Source organism: Penaeus japonicus, unplaced genomic scaffold (genome assembly GCF_977035675.1).
Source record: "Penaeus japonicus unplaced genomic scaffold, GWHDUDI00000001_assembly GWHDUDI00000013, whole genome shotgun sequence".
NCBI classification, from domain to species: Eukaryota; Metazoa; Arthropoda; class Malacostraca; order Decapoda; family Penaeidae; genus Penaeus; species Penaeus japonicus.
This window is the reverse complement of record NW_028234415.1, coordinates 31,691,842-31,706,841: the sequence shown is the minus strand read 5'-3', so window position 1 is coordinate 31,706,841 and position 15,000 is coordinate 31,691,842.

Sequence of the window (15,000 nt, the reverse complement as noted above, 5' to 3'; positions counted from 1 at the left end):
CTTTACCGGCAAAGTCTCGCATATCCATGAACATTTATTTTATCAAGAACCTTCTACTATTTTTGAAGTCTGCTAATGATCCGCCAATTTGGAGGAATTATTCTGATCTGAATATTTTGATTATAAAAAGTCTAATTTAGTTATAGCTCGACGTTTTCTTTTTATGCTTAAGGCTTACATCAATCTTTACACTTTATATCTTTACACTTCTGGATTTTATTAATCATAATTTATTGCCACAGAATAGTCTAATGGGTGTATAAGAGTATTTATGGCAAGAAATACGTATAAAGTAATTTTAGAATACGTAAGATGCACCCCTTGTGTTAACCTTCCTTGGATGACCGATGTTCAAATAGCCGACTTTCTTCTGAGGTTCGGGGGGGGGTGGCCCCCCACGGGGTGGGGGGGGGGGGGGGGGGGGGGGGGGGGGGGGGGGGGGGGGCGGGGGGGGGGCCAAGAAGGGGATGGGCACTCGTGTATCAGACTTCATAAGGCTCACACCTTATCTTCTAAACACAGCAGCAACCAATAGAAAGTCTTGTGACACCAGAGCTACCCTGGTTTCCGGGCCTCTCGTCTTGCTTGGCGTTGACTGTTTCTGTGTTTTGCTTAACGTAAATAAGTCGAGTAAACGCTGTTTTCCAGACCTTTTGCACTTTTAGTGCCTTGCCTGCACCTTCAGTGCTTTGTTTTTTTGCAGGTAACACGAGACTACAGTAGGAGTAATCAGCCCCCACCCTAGACCCGCAGCACTCTTCTACCCCAGGGTAGCCCTTACGGGCTGTGACCCCTGGGTAGGGAGGCCCAGTAGTCTGGGGCGTCCTTTAGGCGCAACTTTTCTCTCCCCCTGAATTTTTTCCACATTTTTCCGTGTGACTTTCCTGAGCCTACGGGAGTCTCCTTGTGAGCTCCTGTATTCGCTTGGGGGTTGGGCACTGACTTACCGTCCCTCGCACTAGGCAGGTTCGGCGGTAGGAAGGTGTCTTACACACAACTCCGATCCCTTTGTTGGTACTGGAGAAAACGCAAGTCAACTTAGCTCTGAACCAGGCTACCACTAAGGGAGTTGAACGGCCTGGAGCCGCCGCCCCCGCCGGAGCGCGCCGTGCCCCCGAGAGGCGACCCGCCGCAGAGGACGCCGCCGCACCCGCCGCGCGCGACCGAGCCTCCCGCGCCGGCGCGCGGAGGGCGAGCCGAGACGCGAGGCCCGGCCGGCCGAGCCGGGCACCGGAGCGAGCGCGGACCCGCGTGGGCCGCGCGGGGCCGACCCGGAGGGCGAGGCCGCAGCGCCGCGGAGGGCCAGGGTCCGCCCCGCCGCCCCCCCCCGTCGCTCGCGGCCGGGCGGGGCGCGCCCCGGCTCGCGGAGGGACGCGGAGTTTTTAACGATAAGACTTGTTTTATTTTATCCTCTCTTAGCTATTGGGATTAGGTTGATAACATAGTTACTAAAGGGAAAAGGTGTCCTCTCAGGACAACGGGCTTTGGCAGGGTTCGGACCTGATCCGACACCAGTATGATTGACACCCGGCTACCCTTCCTCCTCCCCAAGGAGGAGGGGCGACTCCTAAACTCTCTAAGACACTTTGACCAGTATCTATGAATCGACCAATGACGACCCAGGAAGACAAATTTATAATCCCTCAACAGAACGCAAGGTGCGTGAACATTCGAATGCGTAAATGAAAATCATCCCTGCAGAAAGTCAACCCCTATTATCATTAGAAGGTCCTTGATGGTCAAGTGGAAGGCAGTTTTTATTTTTTTTTCCGTAAATTGCGAGAATGGCAGCCTCCTTGTAAAAGTGCAATCGCTAAGTCTAACAGATTTATGATTTACTTAAACTGACGCAGATTCATGACATTACAGTAAAAGTAACTATTTCCTGTTGGCGCCAAGATACCTGTAAGGGAGTAATCTTACACAGGGATTTTAGGACAATGGAAGAAAGCGAAATTCTTGATGCCATGAATGACCAAAACGTAGTAGACGTAAATTGCATGACTAAGAAGGATGGGAATGCGCGAATAAAGACCGGAAATTCCAAGTACTCTCAAAATCGGATATGAGATTGTTCAAGTACGACCTTACATTCAAAAGCCAATGCGGTGTAATAGATGCCAAAAAATTGGACACACCTCATTAAGATGCAATGATAAGGATACTAACAAATTCACTTGCGGTAAATGTACTGGAGCCCATGATACCACTGAATGCACGGAAAAGACACTCAAGTGTGCTAACTGTGGAGGTCCCCATCAGTCAGGCTCTGCTGAATGCAGTAGCCTGAAGAAAGCATACATTAGCATACATGAGAGAGCACGATGTTAGCTACCGTGAGACCAAGAAGAAAGTTGAAGGTTTGACAAGCAAACCCAATACTTCTTACGCCTCAGCAGTAACTAACAATGTTTCCAGTGCAAGCAGTGTTAGTCAGCAGCTCGCAGTTAAGGACCAAGAAATTGCAGAATTGAAAGAAACGGTAAAGGACTTAATGAATCAGATTAAAGAATTAAACAAAACAATTAAAGAAATTGCTGAATCAACCCAGCAAAAACAGCATCTTAAGGAGGACGATACCAAATCACAATCCGGATCGCACCTTCTAGTCCAGGCGACCCCTAATAGAACTTCGTCTGGTAGTTGTTCTGCTCGTAAGAGCAGATCATCTTCCGCTGGGCGTCTCTCTAGCAGAGGGGAGCAGGCCATGGAGGCTACTGTCTCCAAAAATTCCCGAGAGAGGCCCTCGGGAAGCGAGGGAGAGGAGGAGGCGCCTCCCTCCCTAAAAAAAGAAAATAAAAACCGGCGGACAAGGCACTTCCAAACCCCATAAAACGTAATCCACGCGTATACCATTATACAATGGAACTGTCGAAGTCTTAGATCAAAATTAAACTCCCTTATATTATTAGCCTCGTCCTATGCTCCCGATATTATCGTACTACAAGAAAGCCATTTAAACGACCAAGTCTCTGACGAGGTCGTATCGCTAAGAAACTACCATCTTTGTAGAAAAGACCGAGAGGGAAGGGGTGGAGGCGGAGTCGCCATGTACACCCACCAGAATCTCCCTTTCACTGAAGTGACGATTAATTCTACTTTGGAACACGTCGCATGCAAAGTAAAATTCAATAACACGTATCTGACTATATGCTCAGCTTATTGTCCACCTGATAAAATGGTAATCTATGATGAGCTTTTTGCTATTCAGGACAGTCTGCCAAACAATAAATTAATTCTAGGAGATTTTAATGCTCGTCATACATCATGGGGTTCCCTGCGGGTGAATGGTAAAGGTGAGCAAGTAGTTAAGTTGATCAACGACTCTGATCTGGTTCTTCTAAATGATGGTAGTCCAACGCGAGTGGACGATAATACCGGTAATTTGAGCTTTATTGACCTATCACTGGTCTCTTCAACACTAGTAGCCAAGTGCCTGTGGTACACCATTGACGACTCGTTGAGAAGCGATCACCTTCCTATTTGTATTAAATATTCATGCGACACCACGAGGACGCCTTCAGCACCCAAATTTTACGTAAAAAGAGCAGATTGGGTCGCCTTCACAAGGAGCGTCAAGCTCGAAGTTGTTGGAGAAACCATTGATGATAAAGTAAACAATGTTCAGTATTGTATTATAAATGCAGCAATAGCAACCATCCCTAAGACTTCGACAGATAGCATTAAGCATAGAGTTCCATGGTGGACACCAGATTGCCGCAGAGCGCTATATGAACGAAATAGGGCCTACAGGCTTTTCCATAATAATATCACAAACGAGAACTTTCGCAATTACAAACAAGCGAGAGCTAGGGCTCGAAGAACAATCAGACAAGCCAAAAGAGACTCCTGGCGAAGCTTTGTCTCTACAAATAACAGCAACACCAAAATTTCAGAGGTTTGGTCCACTATTAATAAAATCAATAGAAAAAAGACATCACCAAAAATTAAAAATATTATTCATGAGGGAAACAACTATGATTCACCTAGAGACATTGCTAACACAATCGCCAGGCAGTTCTCTTTACAAGCAGCTCGGAAAACTACACTCCTGCATTCCTGACCACCAAGGAAGCATCCGAGCTGCAACCAATTCACTTTGCCACAGGAGATAATTTTGATTACAATAAAGATCTTACAATGAATGAGCTTGTCCGAGCCCTAGAAGCCTGTAGAGGAACATCCCCAGGCCCCGATGAGATTCGATATGAGATGATAAAGCATCTTAATCATGATGACATGATTAAGTTGCTAGAAGTGTACAATGATATTTGGAAAAGCCAGACTTTTCCAAATTCATGGCACTTCGCCCACATCATTCCCATATTGAAAGGAGGGGGAAATCCCAGATCCGCCATCTCTTACCGCCCAATTGCGTTGACAAGTTGCTTATGCAAGGTCATGGAAAGAATTGTTAATAGTAGGCTATTGCATTTTCTAAACACCAGGAATTTACTAGTTGACGAGCAGTGCGGCTTCCGAAAGGGACGACAAACTCTCGATCAGCTAGTAAAACTGGAAAGTCATATTCATGAGGCATTTGCCAAAAAGCATTTTTTGATTTCAGTATTTTTAGATATAGAAAAAGCCTACGACATGACATGGCGACATGGCCTACTCAGAAAACTTTATGCTTTCGGATTGCGTGGAAACTTGCCTTTTTTATCCAAAATTTCATTTCTGACAGAACATTTTCTGTCAAATTATTTTCTGACAATGTCACTTTCTCGGACATTTTTGTCCAGGCAAACGGGGTCCCTCAAGGAAGTGTCTTGTCACCAACATTATTTCTATGTATGATAAATGACATTTTACCATCTCCTCCTCGGAATCTTAAATACTCACTGTACGCCGATGAGTGTGCATTATGGCACTCCAGCAATAATGCAGAGTTCTCGGCAAATCAGATCCAATTGGCACTGGATATGATTCATAACTGGGGCCTCCAGTGGGGTTTTAAGTTTTCCATAAGAAAGAGTATTGGAGTGGTCTTTACCCATAGGAGAAAGCCCAACATCAGGCAACCACCCAATACCTATTCAAAATTCAGCTAGACTTCTTGGTCTACTCTTTGATAGTAGATTGAATTGGAAAGACCACATTGGTCAATTAAAGAATAAATGTCAAAAAGCACTCAATTTATTAAAGTGCATTTCTGGACACAAATGGGGAGCTGATAGAAAGTCTTTACTGATGTTATATAAATCCCTGATTAGATCTAAAGTAGATTATGGGTCAATCGTGTATGGCTCGGCAACGAGCTCAACTCTGAAAGGTTTGAATGTTGTGCAGAATGCGTGGTTACGCGTCTGTCTTGGAGCCCTTAAGTGCACTCGCACCGAGCGCCTAGAGGTAGAGTCGGGAGTACCTCTCCTTCGTTTTAGACGCGGCCAGCTTGCGCTGACTTATGTTTTGCGCCGGCAGTTAGGGCCCCAGCACCACGGCGGAAAGCTGCTATGCAATAGACTCCATGACCTCACAGAAAAAGTCGGTATAGATCTCTCTACCATCGATACCCTGGTTCATTCAAATATAGCGCCGTGGGAAACACCCAATTTCACCGTCGTAATAGACTGGCTAACATCAGCCAAAGCCACGTTGCCGGAGGTGGAGGTACGCCAGCGGTTCAGAGATTATAATTAAACATATTTCCTTTTTTCATTTATATACCGACGGCTCCAAGACAGACGAGTGTGTGGAACCGGGTGTATGGTCGACTGAATGCCAGATGAGATTCAGATTGCCGAATCATACATCGATCTTTCTTGCTGAACTTTTTGCAATAGACAAAGCTTTAGATTTTGCCCTATCGACGACCCACGATAGAATAGTCATTTTTTTCAGATTCACGAAGTTCACTTAAAGCAATTAAATCCTTAGAAACCACCAAAAATGAATTACAGTGTAATTTCATTCGTAAATTACATAGTGCCAACAAATCATTCAAGCTGATATGGGTACCTGGACACTCGGGTATTCATGGCAATGAACAGGCTGACAAATTAGCCGGGTCAACTGGCGATCTAGAGCCTGGCACTGTCCGCACAGATCTCAGGTGTTTTGTCTCTTTTATAAAAGCAAAAATCCATCTCCTGTGGCAAAGTGAGTGGACCGACCTCCAAATCACCAAACACAAAATGGAAATAGAACAGTGGGACACAGCCCAAAGAAAAAAAAAAAAAAACAGAAGGGAGGAGGTGGTGTTGGCCCGATTAAGGGTCAATGCCACACGATTGACACACCTCACTACCTATATAGAGAAAAATTTCCCTCCACAATGTGGCCATTGCAACAACCACTTAACAATGGCGCACATTCTAATATCCTGCAATAAATATAATCACCATAAAAAATACCTACAAATAAAAAACATCGAATACAACATCAAAAATTTATTGTCAAACAATGAAAAAATAATTCAAAAAGTAATCACTTTTCTAAAGGACACAAAACTTATGACATTCTCTAGATTGATAAGATAAAATAGAAACATTGGCTTAATGACCGTTGTATGTGCCGCTGGTTAATAGCCAATAAATCCAACAAAGAAAGAAAGACAAGAAGGGTCGGTCCCACAAGGAAGTGTCTTGTCACCAACATTATTTTTATGTATGATAAATGACATTTTACCATCTCTTCCTCGGAACCTTAAATATTCACTGTACGCCGATGATTGTGCCTTATGGCACTCCAGCAGTAATGCTGAATTCTCGGCAAATCAGATCCAATTGGCACTGGATATGATTCATAATTGGGGCCTCCAGTGGGGTTTTAAGTTTTCCATAAGAAAGAGTATTGACGTGATTTTTACCCATAGGAGAAAACCCAACATCAGGCTAACTCTAGACAACCACTCAATGCCTATTCAAAATTCTGCTAGATATATTGAAAAGACCACATTGGTCAGTTAAAGAATAAATGTCAAAAAGCACTCAATTTATTAAAGTGCATTTCTGGGCATAAATGGGGAGCTGATAGAAAGTCTTTACTGATGTTATATAAATCCCTGATTAGATCTAAAGTAGATTATGGGTCAATCGTGTATGGCTCGGCAACGAGCTCAACTCTGAAAGGATTGAATGTGCAGAATGCTTGTTTACGCGTCTGTCTTGGAGCCCTTAAGTGCACTCGCACCGAGCGCCTAGAGGTGGAGTCGGGAGTACCTCCCCTCCATCTTAGACGCGGCCAGCTTGCGCTGACTTATACCGCAAAAATTGTCAGGCAGCCCTGTCACCCAAACGGGAATGTTTTACGCCGGCTATTAGGTTCGCAGGACCGCGGCGGAAAGCCTCGATGACCTCACAGATAAAGTCGGTATAGATCTCTCTACCATTGATACCCTGGTTCATTCAAATATACCGCCGTGGGAGACTGGCTACCATCAGCCAAAGCTCATGATCAACTGATGATCTGGAGCCTGGCATTGTCCGCAGGTGTTTTGTTTTCTTTATGAAAGTAAATATTCCTCTCCTGTGGCAAAGTGAGTGGGCCAGCCTCCAAATCACTAAACATAAAACCATCATAGAACCGTGGGACACAGCCCTCAGAAAAAAAACAGAAGGGATGAGGTGGTGTTGGCCAGAATTAGAGTCAATGACAAGATTGACACACCTCACTCCCTATATAGAAAGAAATTTCCCCCTAAAATGTGGCCACTGCAACAGCAACCTGACAATAGTCCACATTCTGACATCATGTTAAAATATAACCCACAAAGGCAAAACATTAAAGATTATTTACAATTTAAAAAGGAGACAACACTTTATGACCTCTAGATTGATGAGATAAAATGGAACTATTGGCTTAATGACCTTGGCATGTGCCGCTGGTAGATAGTCAACCAGCGGCACATGAAAGAACAGGAAGGGTCGCACACTCGTGTATGAGACATCTAAGAGCTCACACTTCTAAAAATACAGCAGCAACAAGTCAAAAGTCTTGCGCCACTAGAATTACCCCGGGTTAAGGGGCCTCTTCTCTCGCTGGACCTTGTTGTTTCTTTGTTATTTTATGTAATAAGTTAAAGTAAACACTGTTTTACGACTTTTCGCACTTTTGGTGCCCGCAGCACTCTTTTACTCCAAGGTAGCCCTTACGGGCTGTGACCTCTGAGTAGGGAGGCCCAGTAGTTTGGGGCGTCCTTTGGGCGCAACTCTCCTCTTCCCCTGACTTTTTTCTATCTTCCTGTGTCACTCCTGAGCCTACCGGATTTTCCTTGTGAGCTCCCGTATTCGCTTGGGAGTGGGCACCGAATTACCGTACCTCGCACTAGGCAGGTTCGGTGGTAAGAAAGTGTCTTCCACACACTTCGATCCCTTAGCTGGTACTGGAGAACAAAAACAGACTTCCACTAGGGGGTGGGCGTTTAACAATAAGAATGTTTTCTTCTCTTAGCTATTAGGATTAGGTTGACACAATAGTTAAGGAACAGGTAGTCCCCTCAGGGCAACGGGCTTTAGCCCAGGGTTCGGACTTGGTCCGATACCCCAGCATGATTGATTCTGCTGCTACCCTTCCTGCTTCCCAAGGAGGAGGGGCGATTCCTAACTTGTCTAAGAACCCCGACTAATGACCGACTCAGAAGCCCAAGCATTGGTATCCCTCCAGAGAATGCAAGGTGTGTAAACATTCGATGCATGAATGAAAATCAATCCCTGCAGAATGTCAACCCTTTTATCATTAAGAAGGTCCTTGATGGTCAAGTGTAAGGCAGTTTTGATTTTGTCCGAAAATTGCGAGATGGTAGCCTCCTTGTTAAAGTGCAGTTTAAATCTCAGGTTAAGACTTTGCTTAAACTGACGCAAATTTATGACCTCTAAGTAATGCTTAAACTGACGCAAATTCATAACCTCAAAGAAAAAGTATTTATTCCTGATGGCCGAAATACCTGTATGGGAGTAATCTTTCACAGGGATTTGAGGACAATGGAGGAAAGTGAAATTCTTATGGCCATGAAAGACCAAAGCGTAGTAGACGTAAATTGCATGACCAAGAAGGATGGGAATGTGCGAACTAAAACCGAACTGTGTTTCTTGACCTTTCCTAGTACCGTTAAAGTCGGATACGAAATCGCTCAAGTAAGACATTATATCCAAAAACCAATGCGCTATAATAGATGCCAAAAAAATGGACACAACTCATTAAGATGCATTGATAAGGATACTGACAAATTCACTTGCGGTAAATGTGCTGGAGCTCATACTGCAAGCACGGAAAAGACACTCAAGCGTGCTAATTGTGAGGTCCCCATTAATCGGGCTCTGCTGAATGCAGCAGCCTGAAGAAGGAGACTGAGACATTGGCATGCATGAGAGGCCAAGATAAAAGTTGAAAGTTTGGCAAGCAAACCCAATACTTACGCTTCAGCAGTAACTAACAATGTTTCCAGGGTAAGTAGTGTTAATCAGCAGCTCGCAGAAATTTCCGAATTAAAGAAAACATTAAATGACTTAATTAATCAAATTAAAGAATTGAATAAAACAGTAAAGGAAATTATTCAACCCAGCAAAAACAGCATCATAAGGAGGAGGATATCATATCACAATTCGAATCACACATTCTTGTCCAGTCGACCCCTACTAGGACTTCGCCTGGGCGACTCTCTAACAGTGGGGAGTAGGCCGTGGAGGCTACTGTCTCCAAGAATTCCAGAGAGGCCCTCGGGTAGCGAGGGAAAGGAGGAAGTTCTTCCCTTCCAAAAAAGAGAAAATCAAAACCGGTGGACAAGGAACTTCCAAACTCCATAAAACGTAGTCCAAGCGTTTTCCATCATACAATGGAACTGTCGAAGTCTTAGATCAAAAATAACCTCCATCGGATTATTATCCTCGTCCTATGCTCCCTTCTAGTTCTCAAAGAAAGCCATTTAAACCGTCTCTGACGAGGTCGTATCGCTGAGGAACTATCGTTTGTGTAGAAAAGACCGAGAGGGAAGGGGTGGAGGCAGGCTCGCCATGTACATCCACCAGAAGCTCCCTTTCACTGAAGTGACAATTAATTCTACTTTGGAATATGTTGCATGCAAAGTAAAATTCATTAACACGTATCTGACTATATGTTCAGTTTATTGTCCACCTGATAATATGGTAATCTATGGCGAACTTTTTGTTCCTCAAGATAGTCTACCAAATAACGAATTAATTTTAGGTGTTTTTGACGCTCGCCATACTTTATGGGTAGATAAGTTGATCAATGACTGATCTGGTCCTTCTAAACGATGGTAGTCCGACGCGAGTGGACGATAATACCGGTAATTTGAGCTTTATAGACCTATCACTGTAAGTACGACAATAAAAAAAACAAAGATTAGAAAAAAAAAGATAAAACTAAAAAAGAATTAAGAGAAAAAAGCAAGTTGAGAGTGAGAGAGAGCAAATACTAAAAACGATCATAAAAATACCACAAATGTACAAATATCAATCATTCTGATAATGAGAAGAATTATATTTAAATTTGTATTTTTATGATCGTTTTTAGTATTTGTAGTTTTTTCTCTCTAAATATGTATATATATATAATATATATATATATATATTATATATATATATATATATATATATATATATATATATATATATATATATATATATATATTATATATATATATATATATATATATATATACATATATATATACATACAGTACTGTGAAAATTAATAGACAATTTTTGGGATTCTTCATTTTTTTTATCTTTAACACCTCATATCTTCACAAATATATTACTTACATTGCAGAGAAAATTTTAATCTATATAAAATAATTGATTATATAATGATTATATTATTTTTAAATGATAGGAATCATGTTTTTTGATTGTTACTCGTCTCCACACAACCTCGTCCCTCAGCCTTGTGTTCTTAAACCATTTCCACACATATCCACGTTCCCGGAATTCTTGTTTCCGCTTACTAATCATTGTTTATATTACCTAATGTGTGTGCCAATGTCCCAGTATCAATTGACCCATAAATAGTCGTAGAAGTCATTAAGGATAACCTGTTGAAGCATCATGGGCAGAAGAAAAGACTTGAGTCAGGCTGATTTTTCAGGAATTGAAATTTATCTATAAGAAACATCCCTCAACTGTAAAGAAATCGCTCATAAAGTTGGTGTATCATTATCTAGTGTGTACAGAGTGAAAAGGAATATTGGAAATATCGAAAATTACGAGCCAAAACGTGTTTCAGCCGCGTTTACGCATTTATCACCGAAAGAAGGGTCATCTCTAGGATTTCCACCTTGAATAATCATAGATTCAACATTTTCCAGAAAATCTTCGATCGGAGTGGATGAGGGGTTACTGGGGGGAGTCAGAGATGATCGGGAAACGGGACGGGAGAGAGAATACGAAGGTACACTAATCACTCAAAAAAAAAAAAAAAAAAAAAATCGGTAATTTCCCTGAGATTTCTGAATATTTTACCACTTCGTAATTTACTCATGAATAGGTGCGAGAAAGAAACCCGGTCACTTCACAACGTAGAGGAATTAGAACGAAAAAGAAAAAAGTGGGTAACACCAGGCACAACACGAGGGTGGGAAAAAAATAAGATTAAGAAAAATTACACGAGGGATATCGACCTTAGCCGTCACTAACCTTCATAACCGATGTCTTGGACCTTTCTTCCAACTTGGTGCGCTGTTGCTGTGAAAGACACTGAAAAATATATTCGCGATGGTGGTACGTAGCTAATTGTTGTACCAACGATTGCGAAAAAAGACGTAAGGTTCTTATCCCACCACTGCCACCAGATTATGTGATGGGTATAAGATTATTCTAATATCCACACAGTGTATGTTAAAGGGGGTGGCTTATACACAGCTGCTGTGTCGTGTTCATTTTATTTTATTCTTCAATAAGTTGCCTCTGGTGGTTGTATAGTCGTGTTTGAGATTTTTAGGAACTAGAAATGTATCTGTATTGGTATGATATTGAGGAGATTGGTTCTCATAGCGGTGTGGTTGTGTCTCGGTGTATGTGTGTGGTTGTGGCGTGTGTCTGGTGGAGTGTGTGAGATCTGGGTTTGTGTGGGTTGGAGTGTGTGTTTGTGTTTTTGTTTGAGTGTGTGTGAGTGTCGTGACGTTGGGGGGGGGGGGTGGTGGGGGGGGGGGGGGTGGGTGGGGGGGGTAGGGGGGGTATGTAGTGTGTGTGAAGTGTGTGTCGAGGTGTTAGAGGGTGTGTCTGTGAGTGTGTGTGAGTTGTCGTAGTGTTCAGTGTGTCGCGTGTAGTTTGTTGTGTGTTTCTGTTTTGTGTGTTTGTGAGTCTTGGTGGGTGTGTGTGTGTTGTTACGTTTGGTGTCGTGGCAGTTTCGTTCGTGTGAGTGTCGTGTGTAGTGTGTGTGTGGGATTTAGATGTGTGCTGACGTTTGTGTGTCGGATTTCGTGTGTGTCGTAGTGTGTGTCTGTCTTTGTTTTTCTCGTTTTTTTCTTTGAGGCTTAATTCTGCTTGGTAGGTGATTTGTTGAGTATGGCATGCTTTGTGGGTCGTTTTATTGGGAGTGTGGCATTTGTTTAGGGAGAGAGTGTAATTGATTTATATGGGGGTGGGTCGGGGGTGAGCGCAACGCGACACGCGCGTGTGTGGGTTGGTGGGTGTGTGTGTGAGGTGTTGTGTGGTCGTGTGTTGGTGTGTGTGTGTGTGTGGGGGGTGTGGGGGTGTGTGGGGGGGTGGGGGGGCTGGCGTGGGGGCGGGTTGGTGTTTGTTATGTTGTTTCGTGTGGTACTTTTCGGTGATTCGTGGTGTCTTGTTTGACGACGTCGGTGTGTCGTGAGTGTGTGTGTGTGTGTGTCCTGTGAGTGGGTAGTGATTGTGATTTTTCGTGAGAGTGTGTGCAGTCGTCGGAGCGTCATGGTGTTGGAGTCGTAGTAGTTTGACGTGTTCGTGTTGAGTGTGTGTGTGTGTTTCTTGTCGAGTTAGTGTTGTTCTCATGACTGTGTGATTGTGTGAGTTTGATGTGATGAGAGTGTATAGTATGTGTGTTTGTCTATGATTGTTGAGTTGTGTTAGTGTTTCTTGTGTGTTTGTCGTTTGGTGTGTAAGAAATCTCTCTAAATCTCATCACTCTCTCTTACTATCTCTCTCATGTATTGGATGCATGATGGTGTAGAGTCTAGTTATATAGTCTGATATAGAGATTATTGATTTTTTGATTGGAATTCAAACTCTTTAAATATCAAATCTCTAATACACTTACACACTACCTCTCTCTCTAATCTCACTCACAACACAATACATAACATCACAACAACACAAACACCTCACTAATATCATTTACTTTATTGTTATAGTTATATATTTTTTTGATGTCTATATTTATAGTTTTGTTATTGTATCACACTCACTACCACACTCTCACAAACAACACACCAATCACAACACTCATGTATTTTTTATATTTTATATGATATATACTATTTTTCTTCTATATATTTTTTATATTTTTATTTATTACATATTCTTAGTATACTGTATTTATTCTATATTTATTTTTATATAGAGATTTTTATTCTATTTATATATTATGTATCTATAATTTATATATAGCTTATATATATATATACTATAGATGTGGTGTGTGTGTGTGTGTTGTGTGTGTGTGTTTGTGTTTTGTGTTGTGTGTATTAAATAGATAAAATTTTCCATAATATATATATTTTTTTTAATATATATATTTATATTTTATTTTTATATTTATATTTTTGTGTGGGTGGGGGTGTGTTTGTGGGTGTGTGTGTGTGTGTGGGGGTTTGTGTGTGTTTTTGTGGGTGTTTTAAAAAATTTAAAATATATAAAATTTTATATAACTTTTAATTATATTTTTAAATATTTTAAAATTTGAAATTTTTTATTTTTTTTATAAAAAACCATTTTTTTTTTTTTTTTTTTTTTTTTTTTGTTTTTTTTCTTTTTTTTTTTATTATATAATTAAAAATTTTTAATAAAATACTTTTTTTTATAAAAAATTTTATATTTTATTTTTAAAATAATATATATATATTTTTTTATAAAAATATTTATATTATATATATTTTTTATATTATTTATAAAAATTTCTAATATATTTAAAAATATATATATTTTATTATATTTAAATTTAAAATTTTTTTATATAAGGTTTTATTATAAAAAATTTTAAATTTAAATTTCTAAATTTAAAATAATATATTATATATATAAATATTTATTTATTTATTTATTTATACATATTCATTTATATTTATTATATTTATAAAAAATTTAAAATTTTTATTTATAAAACAAAATAAATTAATTTGTGTTGTGTGTGTTGTGTGTTCCAACACTCATATATATAATATATTATATATATAATATTGAGATAAATATAAAATATATATATATTATAATATAATATATTAAGATATCAGATATATATAATATATATAGATATATATATATATATATATAAAGAGAATAGAGATATATATATAGTATGTATATTTATATATATAGATATATATGTATGTATATAATAACAATATTTATACATATATTTACATATATATTCATAAATGATAGATATATACATAAGAATATATAGAAGGTTAAATATATATTTATATCTATATATATATATATATATATATATATAAGATATATATTCTATATATATATAAATATATATATATATATATATATATACATCATATTTATAATATATATATAAAAAAAAAATTATATATTATTATCATATGTTGACAGTGCCGCGAAAAGTTTGACGCAAAATTATACCCCATATTTCCTCCCCTACACTCAAAACATGCAAAAATACAACTTTCCGCCCAAACTTTTCGCTATTTTGTCAAGGCTTAGCGTTTGGAGCATCATTTAGCCGAGACAATACGCGCTACTTGGGCAACCTCTGTTCAGTTGCGCTCGGCGCTTTGGGGATCAGTTTTGTGTAAACATCTCTCCGGGTACTATGCTTTTTTTTGCTTTGGTCTCTTGTTTTTGTGCCTTGATATCTCGATAATGGGAAGTG